General features: G+C 41.7%; 1 protein-coding gene across 2 annotated transcripts in view; it reads right to left on the bottom strand.

Annotated features, from left to right (window-relative positions):
• nav3 (neuron navigator 3) overlaps positions 1-13,500 on the bottom strand; it is a 387,811-nt gene that overhangs the window by 307,507 nt on the left and 66,804 nt on the right. The gene's annotated exons all lie outside the window — the stretch shown is intronic.

Below are 13,500 nucleotides of genomic sequence, written 5' to 3'. Positions count from 1 at the left end.
AATTTAACCTGGATTTTAGCTAAAAAAAAAAAAACCACAAACGTGATAATCACCTCAGTTTAGTCACAGCTGAGTCTCTTAATCTGGGTAGAATTAAAAAAAAAAACGGGTGGCTATCAGGGGACAGCAGTTTAAATTCCTCATACATGGACAGAATGTCTTATACTGCAGATTTTAGAAGTGATTTGTTCCTCCACATCCACTTTTATGTCGACTGTTACCTCCTGCAGCTCACAGCAGTCCCCCAAACAATCCCACTGGAATTGTAACATAGTGTGACCGAAAGTTTACCCGATGCAGCAGGGCATTAAAGCGACTTTAAGCACAAAAACAGTTTTGTGGAAAGTTTCCCCCCATCTGAAAAAAACCCTAATAAACTCTGAGTCAACTCTCCTTGGCTGTGGAAATTGTTCTTATCCCTCGTATTACCCACCAAGGTGCAGCATCCTACCTCTGCACCGTTCCCGAAAATCAATTACCTGTGAGGATTATACACCTCCATCCCCCAAAACAGTGGTGAAAAGAGAGAATCAGAATTTCAATCTCCAGTTCTAAGGCCACTTTCATTCCACTCCAACGCAGTAATTCCCAAGACGCCAAGGCCAAGTTTACACAGAGTGTCAGAGAGATGAACTGTTCAGAATGTGCCTCTTGGTCTCCCAGACACACAGAGCCACTTTAAAGTTTTGGGGTTTTTTTTACTGAAACAACACCACACTTGAGAATCTGGTAGAAAACAATCCAGTTGAGTCTTTAAGGAGACCGTTTGAGGTCTGTCAATAACGATGGGAATACCAGGGAGAGAAAGCTTGAAAGGCACTTAAGAGCCAAGCAGGGGTTTGACGGGAACAGCCATGATGTGTGACATGTGAGTCGTCCTCTATCCTGGGACACAAAAACAACAGCTTGCAAGGTTAAAGCCGTCGAGAGACTAGATATGCCTCACTGGAAGAGTTTCGTGCAGATTTACAATATTTGAAAAAGACATGATACCTCCTCTTGAAAATGTTATATGGCTTGATATTAAAAACAACATGATGCATTAAGGGTTGCAGGCGAGTTAAGCGCAGGTTTGATGGGAGCGCTCATGATGTACCGTCTGACATGCAAGCACTCCTGCTCCTCCTGGGAGGCAAAAAAACAAAAACAGCTTAAAAAGGTGAGGACTGTCTAGAGAGAAAAATGTGTCACATTCAGGTGAGATACTGATCGTAAACAACAGGTAATAGTCTCCACGGTGGAGGCTCTGCTCAGGTGTCAAAAAGGATTGAATTCATGAGACACGCTGTCACAAAATCAAACTGAGGGGACAGTAAAGCACGTGAACATCAACAAGCAGCGCTGTGAAGAGTAAGCAAGTTACAGTTAATTAGCTCTATAATGCAAAGCCACAGGTATGGCTCTTCGAAAACTATATTAATTTCATTCTTGACAGCGAACGCTACAGGTGATCCCTCACACCGCAACATGCCTGACAGACAGAGCTTGATCAGTGTGAAAAGAGCCAAATCCAATTAACAGCTTGTTGCTGGAAGTGACCTTTTCCTTCATTATCACCATTGGCCATCCCCCTGGCTTCCTGGTTTAGTGGCCATGATGGAGGACATGTAGAAAGACGGCAAATTGAAATCGGTTACGGGTGAGCTGAGGTGTGTGTTCAAAGATAAGGGTTTCCATAGCTAAGAGAAATATGTGGGTTCCTTTCTGCGGGCCGATTAATGACATGAGCAGCAGAGCAGTTCTCGCTCTGCCCGTCTCTCGCTCGCTCTCTCTCCCTCAATGCGCAGGTGCAGTTTGGTTTTATACGACCCTGTTTATGAGGGACCGTAATGGGTGGGTGCAGCTCAAAACAAACGGGAGGCCAATTAAATGTAAGGGCTTCCTGGGCAAGCCGCCAATAAGAGGGCCAACAACTCGTTTTATATACAGCTCTCGAAGGAGGGACACGATATTATTTCCTGAATGTAAACAAGGCTAATTTCTTCTTTTACTTCAAAAGTTTTTTATGTATTTACATTTGAGGTTCGAAATGTGGATAAAATGCTCTGATATATACTGGGATATGTGTTTATTTTTATGATATTAATATGTATAATCATCTGATAATTGGAAAAAAAAAAATCTTAATCAAGCCAATTGAATACTGTCACAATGATATAAAAAGCCAATGTTGCCATAAAGCAGTTGAATTCGAAATTACTCACAATGGCCAAACTTAAAGATATAATCATTAATGATAATTAATCATGAATTATTAAAGGGATACTCAGCACAGTACAAACCACATGGGAAAATCGGTGACAGTTGACAAATTTCACAGTCTAGAGCAACATATTGCCCAACCCTGATTTGCAAATTGCAAAAACAAGAAATCGATCCAAAATCCCACATTGAGGATCCACTAATGAGTTTTGTATTAACAATAGATTACATGACAATGTGAAATGCAACAGAAGTCGCTTGCGGTGAAGAACCCACAAAGAGGCATCACCCAACGCTGCAGTGCGACGGAGCGTCTCTTTCAGCTAAATGTTCGCAGCACATTTACTGTATAGTTCACTTCACTGCTCTCATCAACCTTGTTTCCAGCAGCAGCCAGTCTACAGACATTCTAGCAGCTCTCTGAGGCTCTGCAAGGTGATGCTAAACTAAAAGTAAACTAAACTAAACTAAAAGTAAATGGATGTATAAATAGTCAACTGTATGCTTATTAGCCTTAATAACTGTATAAAGCAAGCAGGGCTTTGCACAGCTTGTTTCAGAGTTCTTCTGCTCTTAAGTAGACAATGATTAATACAGATTTAAAGTGCAATGGTGAGGCAGTTACTTTGGCAGCCAAGCGGTGTAGTGAAGGCTGTTCTTGAAGGCTGTGAAGAAAATGACTGAATGTCCACCCTGCTGAGGTGTGTTTGACGCTGAAACCTGTCATCTACAGGGAGAGGGGCTGTTCAAAAACTAACCTTGACACCAAAAAGTTTAATTTCTCTATAGGAAATGACGTTTTAGAAATTACAAAAAGGAAGAAAGAAACAGATGCCATGCAAGCTTCAAAAGGGCTTAATGGACTTTACCAAAACAAAACAGTTAACAAACCCTTACACCAGACAAGCAAAGGCACCTCTTATTACACTAATGAAATCTTAACACCAGATGTGTAAAATGGTGTAATAATATACTCGATATACTGTACGTTTCCCTATGAATCTTTAGCTGGTGGAGATATGCGAGTAGTGAAGCCAAGACGGCCATATGGCTGTGGCATAAAACAGGTAGGATCATAACTCCAGGCAATTTAACACAGCAATCTAGATAAACAGAGTATAGTATACTGCCTGGAAAATCACAGGTACAGGCATCTTCACAGCCTTCCATTAACACTCATCAGGGCGGAAAAGCTGCCAAGGACAGATTTCATCCTCCAACAATTGCCAGGTTAACGTCTGTATTAGATTTCACAGATGATACAGATGCCATGCAAATGTGAATGCGTGTGCCAGTGGGTGTACTTGTGTCATTTAGTATTCAAAACACGATACACAAACCACGGGCTTGTCACAGGGATCCCTCTCCGGAGTATGGGAGGATTGAAACCAGAGAAACTTGAGAAATGACAACAGAATCCTTTGAAATTCGGCTTTTATCCGTTCAATCTGACATGAAATTACCCCCATGACTTCATTCATAGCATGGCTTTCTTCTTTCGAAAGACATGCATATTGTTTATTCATTTGCTTCCATGTGCTTGATCCTCAACAATACTCAGTGCCCGACAAGTACACTCTCAGTAACTGAGGGTGCTCTTTCTTAATCAGCATCATACTGACAGGACAGAATGGACTCTTGGGAGTTATCGCTGTAAAACAAGGGTCGCAGAGAAAGTCGTCACCCGCCGCTGTAGTCCATTCATCCTTTCTGAATGAGAACATGGCTGGGACATGACTAACCTCTGGTGTTGTTAATTAAGCACCATTAACATGCTTCACCCAGGCCCCAGCTGTTCCTGGGCAAGCATGAACATCCAGGAAGGCTCTCTGGGGGAACTGTAGCTAAGAGTGACAGCTTGTCTCAACATCCTGGCCGCCTGAGTGGATCTCCTCCATGCCACAGAGGCCTCCTACACATTTTAATAGATTTCTTTATCTTATTTTCTCAACGGTTTGTGTGTCAGGTGTACACATTTAGGGTTTTAGGGTTAGGGTTTAGGGTTTAGGGTTGGGGTTATTGTCTCCAACATGTAAATCTCCAGTTTTCCATACTTTTACATATGACTTCCAGACATGCAGGATTTCACCACTGCCCTGCTGACATAATGAAGACAGGCTGCAGACAGGCAGAATGGCACGATAACCAAGCACATTAATAAGCACATCATGTAGAGATGGTTTGCATGATGAAGGCCAGCCACCCTGATAATGGGCAGGCATGAGCAGCAAGCTCGGAGGGAGAGATTGACGACTGAGCTCAAACCATCCCAACCCCCTGTCCTCCATCAACCCACCCTACCTCCCACCCTGTATTGTTACATCTCATTTTCTCTCGATCCATCTTGATGACACTGGTGAGCATACTCTCAGGTCGAGGTCAGGGGCGCACAATAGAATTAGCGTCTTGAGGACAATGGATTACTCCTCTTACTGTCAACAGTGTGGTGGTGGAGGGGTGTTCAGTAGGTTACTGTTTCACATTGTCAAATGAATCAGGTAATATGATTTTATTTCAGTGGCAAACTTACAATACACTATTACCTTTCCATCTTTGGGTGGATTGCCATGGAATCTTGTACAGATGCTCATGGTCTCCAGACAATCCCCTATGGTGATCCCTAACACTCCATCTAGCACTACCAACTGGTCAGTTTTTCACATACTCAGAAAATAATGTACGTAATAGATGGACTGGCACAAAATTTGGTTCAGATATTAACGGAATTAATTTGAATGACCTTGGAGAGAGATCTGACGTCAAAATCTTTATTTGTTCAATACTTTAGTTTCTGATCAAATACCTGCAAAACTCAATACTTTACCATCAGCCTATACTGTGTTTTTACTGCTGATTAACAAATGGTAGCGATGCTAAAACACAAGAATATAATGGTAAACACAGTAAACCTGTTTATACCTGCTAAACAAAGAAATACTGATTCTGTTTAAGATCCAGTGTGTTTAAGCCAAAACTCCCAAGGCGGTCTGAAACTGTCTTTTCAGTGGGGTGTTTTGAAGTTGATTTAAACTTTTGCTGACTGAAGCTGTAGCTTTAAATTTAAAATTGTTAGTTAGTGTTAGAGGTACAGTATGTTTTAAAAATTAAGCCATCAAAACTGCATAATACAAGGCCCTGAATGCACATCTACGCCTGTGCCTGGCAGCACACATTAAATGACTGCTCAGAGGATTTCCACTGGCTGTTTGTGGATGCAGTGTGAGCTGGAGCTGCTAGGCGACGGTGCTGGAGTGGTTTCTTTTATATGCCTCTCTGTTGAAGATACAATGCTACACAGCAAGACAAAATACACTAAACTGGCTTACATTTGAGCCAGCACTATCCTGATTTACTTACTTACAATGAGTGCAACTAGACGACGCATCGATGAGAGCAGCAGGAAGGAGCACAAGAATCACAAGCATTGTGTGCCAACAACATGGGCAATGACAGGATTAAAGAATCCAGGGTGGAGAATGAGGATAAAGAAGTGCAAGAATGCAAAGAAATTGGGATTAACAGGCACCGTCCAGTGAGGAAAGAGAGGTAATTTGTGTTCATTTATTCTTTTGCAACACAACATCATAATAGAGGAAAATATGGGATCGGGGAAGTGATTTATAGGGGAAGGGAGATGTTCAGTAACAGTGGGGACGGCTAGAATGTATTAAACAGTTGATCGGCCGGTCTGCTACAGGAAGGCTAATTCCCAGTGAGACCTATATCCCGTACCTTCCATCTTCAATGGCCTCCATACCACCATTAGGCAAGGAGAACATTGTCAAGTATCCTTGTGAATAAATGAATACGCATGAGGTAAATTGGCTCCCTTGGTGTGCAATTTTCCAGGGGAATGCAAGGTTAACATGATGCGACACTGAGGCAGAGAAAATCACATTGTTTGTTCTAATTCCTTCAATGCCAGTGTAAAACATTAGCAAAGAGATTAAATTATGAGCCAGATTATGCACTCCCTTTAGTTAATGAAGAGGAAAATGGAAAACTGCCTGTGCATTAAAGAGATCGTTTTTACAGTTAACTGGTAATGAAAGCTGGATTGGGTTACATACCAAAGATCTTTCGCTGAATGCATCATAACGCAATGGGGGGGAGACAACAAGCAATTTCCTGTAAAACCAAATTGAGCCATGTATCTGAAAACCTGCCTTAATGACAGGGCGGAATGAAACAGCTAGTTAATGAGTCTGGCGTTGGAATATGGAGTAAAGTCAGAGAAGACAAAATCTTGACAAAAAACTAATTACACACAACCCATCATAGACATAACACAGATGGGCCTTCTCCAGTTCTCCCCTGGAGTCACAGAGAAACACCAATAAATAAGACAAGCCAATAAAAGCTACATCAATGGGATTAGCGCTTTTATGAATAATTTAAGACACATCTTAAATACCTTCTGGAGGAGAAGATCTTATTGGCCTGTCTCCCAGTCATTCAGGGTTTATATGTTTCTGCTGCTGAACATACAGATCTATCACACATGCAGTTGTGGCTCAGAAGGTAGAACAGTTGTCCACTTATCAGAAGGTCGGTGGTTGATCCCTGGCCTCGGCAGTCCACATGTCCAATAGTAGAGGCAAGATACTGAGCCCCAAATTGCTCCCCATCGACAAAAATGCCATATAAAAACAGTCCGTTAGCCATTTACTTTAATTCTCTTCTGTGTATTTGCAAACAAAAAGCTTCTAGGGACTGATACTCTCCTCTGCTCTTAAGTTACACATGTAGGTATTCAATTAAAATCTATTTAGGCATGCCTTAAAATGTGTCTGTGTTTGTAGTTGAATTGGTTTCTGCTTTTATTGGAAGCGTGTAATTTACTGGCTAGATTGTGATAAAACTATTTCAAATCAATATTTCCTGTCAAACGGTGAATGCCTTAGCTTTGTGACAGGCAGGATTAAAGCACACTGCGGTTGCTGTAATTGCAAAATGAGCTTCTTCAAAGCAATCAATCACCCTGCTGAAAGCTCATTTAGCTACAACGACCAGCTCATGGAATCCCTTTCTTATCACAAATACAGTGAGAGCTTACAGAGGTAGCTACGGCTGAAAATCTTCCTCTAGCATTTAACCAGTCTATACACTACAATACCACTATAGGCACATCTTCTTCAGTGCTGCACCACAACAATAAAATTGTACATGTGTATTTGGCTGTGCATCGTGCCTCAAAGCAACAGCGAGCAATAACTGCCACGTCACATCAATTGCATGATTCTGACATGCACTACACATGAATCCATTTCAATTTGGGCCCCAAGGCCCTTTGACATCCTTTATCATCAACACAGAGAGCCACTTGTCTTGGGAGATTGTGGAGCATTACCACATTGGCTGTCACTCAAGACACAAGAGCCAATCAATACAGGACAGTGTATTGCGTGGAAGCTGTATGAAATGTTTCGTGACACTAAGGCCGGATGAGGGAAAACTGGATGCTGGCTCCTGGGTGAAGGAGGTCAGCTTAGTGTGTTTGAACCCAGAAATTCAGCCAAAAGTGAGGAGGTGAGTGGGCATCCATGTCTTTTACATGCCTTTTTCCACTTTGCGTTTAAGGGAGTTGGTGTGTCTCAACAACTATTTGATGGATTGTTGGTGCACGCCTCAACAGCTACTGGATGACATATGACAGGATAAAGTCTAATAACTTTGGTGGCAGTAAACTTGTCATACAGCCCATGTCAAAATTTATATTTGTCCAGTCCTTCGGAATTTGGAATTGCAGAGCTACTGACATTTCCATCAGACTCAGCTGTGCTTTGTGTTTCTTTTTACTTGTAGCATGCTGCACGAAAACTATGGTGGTAAACATTTCCTGCTAAACATCAGGTTGTTAACACTCACTGTGAGCATGTTAAAGCAGCATTTAGTGAAGCTGTACCCTTCAGTCTTGCTGTCAATTTTGTTGTGATTTCCAAGGAGAAATTTCATTGTATTAAATGGATCTCTGGATTTCATCGAACAACATCATTCAATTATCAAATCAGAGTGCCAGAAAGCCTACACTGCTGACATAAGGCAAGACAGATTCTGATGTTTTCCATATGGCATCACTTGCATAATAAAGCAGCAGGAGCTGGAGCCTAACCTACCAGAGAGAAATCAATATTCCCAAGCAAAACATCTCTGGCTCCCATGGGAGACCCTAGTCAATGAGCCAAAAATATCTGTAGGTGAAACTAAATAGGCAGCTGTTGTATGTTGCATTAAACTCATCAAAGGCTGCTTGAGCCGGGCTTAATAACAAGAAACACTGAGCTGAGAGAATGAGCAGCAGTTTGAGATAGAAATTATTGAGGACTGTACACAATAACCACAAAAAACAGCACCTGGTGACAGCCGAAGCACTAAAAAAATCAGAATTTAATGCTTGTGTGTAAAAAAAAATGCAGCTTGACAGTACAGTGATCGTAAATTAAATCGGGATGCTGCTGTAAAATGGTGATGCCAGACGTGTATCTCAGCATTACATGGAATGGCACCTAATGTGTGTCAGTCTGCCTGTCATGCAGAATGAACAGCCCAGGGGTTGTTTGGTGCAAATTAAATTCCAACAAGGGATGAATGCACATAAAAAAAAAAAAAAAAAGCTATCTAATTAAATTGCCATGCACGGTCATGTATCTCAAATTACATGCCAACACCATGCAAATGCAGAAAAACTAACACCAGATGCAGACTTCAAGCTCACGGCTGCTGGTGTGTTTGACAAAGACACCCCATGAACATGTTCATGCGGGATGAGATTAAAGCAAATATCCAGAAAAGTAATTTCATTTTCACGGCTTTGCCTTTGATTGAAACTAGTTTATCACTTTCTGTGTATTGTACTGTAACCCCCAACCCTACCTGCCCACATGATACAACACAAAATGTAATTTCTCGGGCAATTTTCGCATCCAAGTCGTCGTTCTTTTCAACAGAGAGCAAGAGTTCAAATTCCCCTTAACCTGCAGTAGGAAAGGGAAGGAGGGGAGGGGAAAAAAAGGAGCGTTTCAAGAGTTGAATCAATGACATTCAGAAGCTGTGAACTTGTTGATGTGCTGGATCAGGGCTGATATTGAATTGAATTATGAGAGGCCACCCATTGCACACAGCTTTGATGTTGGGGGAGGCGGGCCGGTGTCGAGGTGAAGGTGAGGAGGGACGAAGAAGGGGGGAGAACCATTACGTTCAGGTCGGAAGGGGGAGGATGAGTGTTCCCGTCAGATGCAGCTGCTGGGCCTTTTAAATCTGACTCACAGAGGAGATGGAAAAAGACAACAAAGGCATGTGGTCAGAAGGCTGAAAACCGAGGAGAGATGAGTTTCCAACAGGGGAGGGAGAGAGACGGGGATTGGAAGAGAGGATAATCACAGTCTGGGAAGGCAAAAGGCATCGAACACAGCACCGCAGGCAGAAATCACACCTGTAGTTTGTTTGTCATTTGCTCTGAGATTTGTGGAGATGTGATATTTTGTATATTTCCTACATTGATGCTAACACGTGTAGTGTGTATTCACTTAAAATTGCATTAGAATCTTCACTTCTGTGCATTTCCCCTCGCCAAAGAACCAGTAGACACTACCACTATGCTAATACACTAAATTCACCATCCATAGGCCACAAGTATAACAAGTTTAGGAGTAAGGAGTTTCTAAAACGCAACGATTTTCTTTTCCAATGGAGACGAGAATTTATGGTACGAGCATGGCCAGTGACAGGTAAGTTATAAATACTTTATATACACATACAAAGCACTCTAAAGCAGTGGTATGCCTCATTTTTGGCCCATGTGTTCTGTGCAAACTTTCCACAAGCTCTGACATCTGAACATGCAGCTCTCTTCTTGTGAGGTGGACGAGGCTACAGCTCACCAGTGCACCAGCTGTGTCAGGGCCATTCGATGGGTGAGAGAGGAAGGCATGGAGTCACTGTGTGTGAATTAATAAGGTCCAGTCTGAAACAGAGGTGTGATGCCTGGCGCAGTGTGTGCTCAGTGCCAGGGTTCAATCGTAAAACCAGCCAGCCTCCCAGGGCATCATTACAAGCTCCTACACACCTGCCGTGAAAGGAATCAGCTGTCGTAAGGTGTGTGTGTGTGTGTGTGTGTGTGTGTGTGTGTGTGTGTGTGTGTGTGTGTGTGCGCGTATCAGAATACACAGAGATGATTTTACGTTGGGTGGTTTTACAATGTGTACTTCAGGAATTCGTTTCAAGTTTTAATGACTTTAAATAAACAAATAATTGCAGAAAATTGCTTCTTCCAAGGGGTATCGTGTTACGTCTTTACTGCATCTCAGAAAATACCTCTTGTAGTTTATGCAGTTTGGTTACTAAAAAGAATTTCAAAGTGGATACAGATCTCCCCAGGCACTCAAACAGAATGAATTAAGTAACAACAAAACAAGCAGCAGCTCTGAGATGAGCAGCTTCTGAGGCTCAACATACAAAACATAAATCAGCTGCTTTAAGACCAACAACTATATCACATATTATGACTGGAAGCCCTTCATTCAAGCTTATACGACACCAGGAGGCAGATTGCTTTTCTATAGTCGCAACTTTTTTTCCCTTCTCCCACTGCTATTACCTTGGAGAAAACATAAAATCCTTTCCAATGCTCTGCTAGTTTATCAGATTCTTCTACTATACACCACAAACGTTCAATGCTTAGGAGGTATTTTTGCTTTTTTGCCAAAGAGCAACATGCATGCAACACAGACTTTTGATACCGCTCCAAAGTCTGTGTGCTAAATGTAAAACTTTAGCCAGAAGGTAATTGGCATACACAAAGACAGGAAGCAGGCTGAAACAGTTAGCCTGTCTCTCTCCAAAGGAGGGCTGACAAAAATAGTTGTACCAACACCTCTAAACCTCAGTATGCAACACATATCTTGTTTGCTTACTCTGTACACAAACAGAAATGTACCTAAATATGACAAATTGTGGTTTTATGGGTAGCTACCTCCTGGAACTATTCCCCCCACTTTCAGTCTTTATGCTGACCTACTGTAAGCTAATCGGCTCGTAGCCCCATAGCCTACACCACAAACATTAGAGTGCTATCAACCTTCTCATATAACTCTCAACTAGAAAGGGAATAAACATATTTCAGAAAATGTCAAGCTTTCTCTTCGCATTTGTTTGTGTTCTGAGCCAAAAAACATCTGACACAGGCAGAGATTTACAGCTCTAAGAGCTTTACAGACCGTTTCAAATGACATGCTAGCATGCTAACAGTGTCTCTTTGGTATCAGTTTTCAGTTTTCACTAAAATATAGGCTACAGCCACAACCTTTTAAGCTCTGGACTCTAACAAAACAATTTTTTTTGGAATATTGAAGTAGCACTGCGGACGCATAGTTTTATATCAATTATTGACTTTAAAGAATTAGAGCTGCCACAAAAGCTGTGTGGATGAGGATTCCTCATGGGTATAGGGTAGCCTATAGTTTTTTCATAGAACAAAATGTAGGACATTTAAGATAACTTGAACTAACCATGTGGTGGGATGAAAGCACAGGAACCCACCACACAAACTGTACCAGTCATAAAAAATGTAAGAATAACTTTTTTTCCCAGCAAATTTTCTCAACATCTTCAAAACTATTTACAGAATGAACCAAGAAAATCTGCTAATCTATCATTAGCATAGCTTGTTAGCTTGAGTGATTATTATTGTTTCTCATATAGATGGAGGGCTTTGAGACATGAAGGGAGAGAAGAGCAACGAGGAATCCACATCTGTTGAGCCAGACAAAACTAATGAAAAGATGCTTGCTTACTTGCCACAGTTCTCTAAACTTTCCGCCACCGCAAGAATTTATTTGCCTTTCAGTTAGCAGCTGGTCTTCAATGTTTAATCCTAGATTATCCTACACACCCAAACCACTGCATTAGTTGCCCTGTGTGCGTTCATGCTTCAAATCAGGGAATCAAATGACCATTTTTCATCATGCCATTTCTTTTAACTATCTGAATCATCTGCCTTGTGCATTGAGCAAATATTCAGCAATTGCACTTGAACACTCAAGAAATTAAAGATGGCCAACAAGGACAAAACTATGGCAGTGCAGGAGATTAAAACTTGGGAATGTGCAGTAACACACTTTCAGATGTAAAACTGTTTCACATTCATTCACAGAACTCTTTAAACACAAACAGCTCATTGTCGCCTCACACACGCTGATACATCCAACATATGCCAATGCCTTGAGGTGACTCACACATGTGAGACCAAGTAATTTCCTTTCACCTCTGCATAATGTTCACAGCGCCTTATAGATTTAGCAATTAAAGCACCCTGTCAGGTGTATGTTGTCGTGTTAACTGCTCCACCAGCAGAATGGAAGCCATTTCTCACTACACTCTAAATCTCTAGACAAACCCAGCAACGCGCACGCTGCATGCTAAAGAGCTCTTTCAATATTCATGGAGAGTTGGTTTGCCGATGCCAGCGCACTCAGACTCCCCGCTGAGTTTAGAGGGGTGGGGCTGCAATTCACAGAACCGGTGACTGAGGAGGGGGTGTTGTGCGCACGTGAGCGATCCCGATGACGGCATGTTTAAAAATAGTGGCATGCCGTCATGCGGAGCAGGTCTCGGAGGGGGTGAACGGAGCAGTGTGTGGCACGCTGCCTCTCATGTTGTGGATGGAGGTGCCAGTACTCCCAGTAAAGAATGAGATGACTCTGACTGGAGAGAAGCTCAATGCATCGGTTTTAACAATTTAAAATATGTATAGTAATCAGTTTCTAGAGTCTTTTTTATTTTGAGTTTCACCCTGACTTAGCATGTGGTTCATTTGTTTCTTCATAATGTTCAATTGCCTTTGAAACAACACTAAGAATAATATTCTTAGTCATGTCTTTGTCATATCATGAATGTTATGTAGGTGAAAAGTCAGCAGACAGAGGAGGTCGTGATCGATGGATGGGATAACAAAACCTTGGACTCCAACATGGGAAACTTATGTTTACTTCCCATTTTCTATTGACAGTCAACATTCGCTCTTCTAAAGCATGCCCACGATTGTCCTGTAACCTTAACCACGTGTTTATTATTGTAACCATGGCCACGAAAGTCCTCTAACCTTAACAAAGCAGTCATTTCAATCCAAACCACAATGTTTCCATAACCTTAACAAAGTATTTATTTCAACCCAAACCACAATCTTTCCCTAACCCTAAACAAGTGGTTTTTGTGCCTAAACCAAACCAAACCTTAACCAGAGCTTTGTCATATCATAAAACAGATTTATTTTTCAACAGTGATTTGTAAGACACGGATAGG

The sequence above is a fragment of the Chaetodon auriga genome, chromosome 22 (assembly GCF_051107435.1).
Source record: "Chaetodon auriga isolate fChaAug3 chromosome 22, fChaAug3.hap1, whole genome shotgun sequence".
Lineage (NCBI taxonomy): Eukaryota > Metazoa > Chordata > Actinopteri > Chaetodontiformes > Chaetodontidae > Chaetodon > Chaetodon auriga.
Note: the sequence above shows the minus strand (reverse complement) of the source record. Positions and strands in the feature narration are given on the sequence as shown.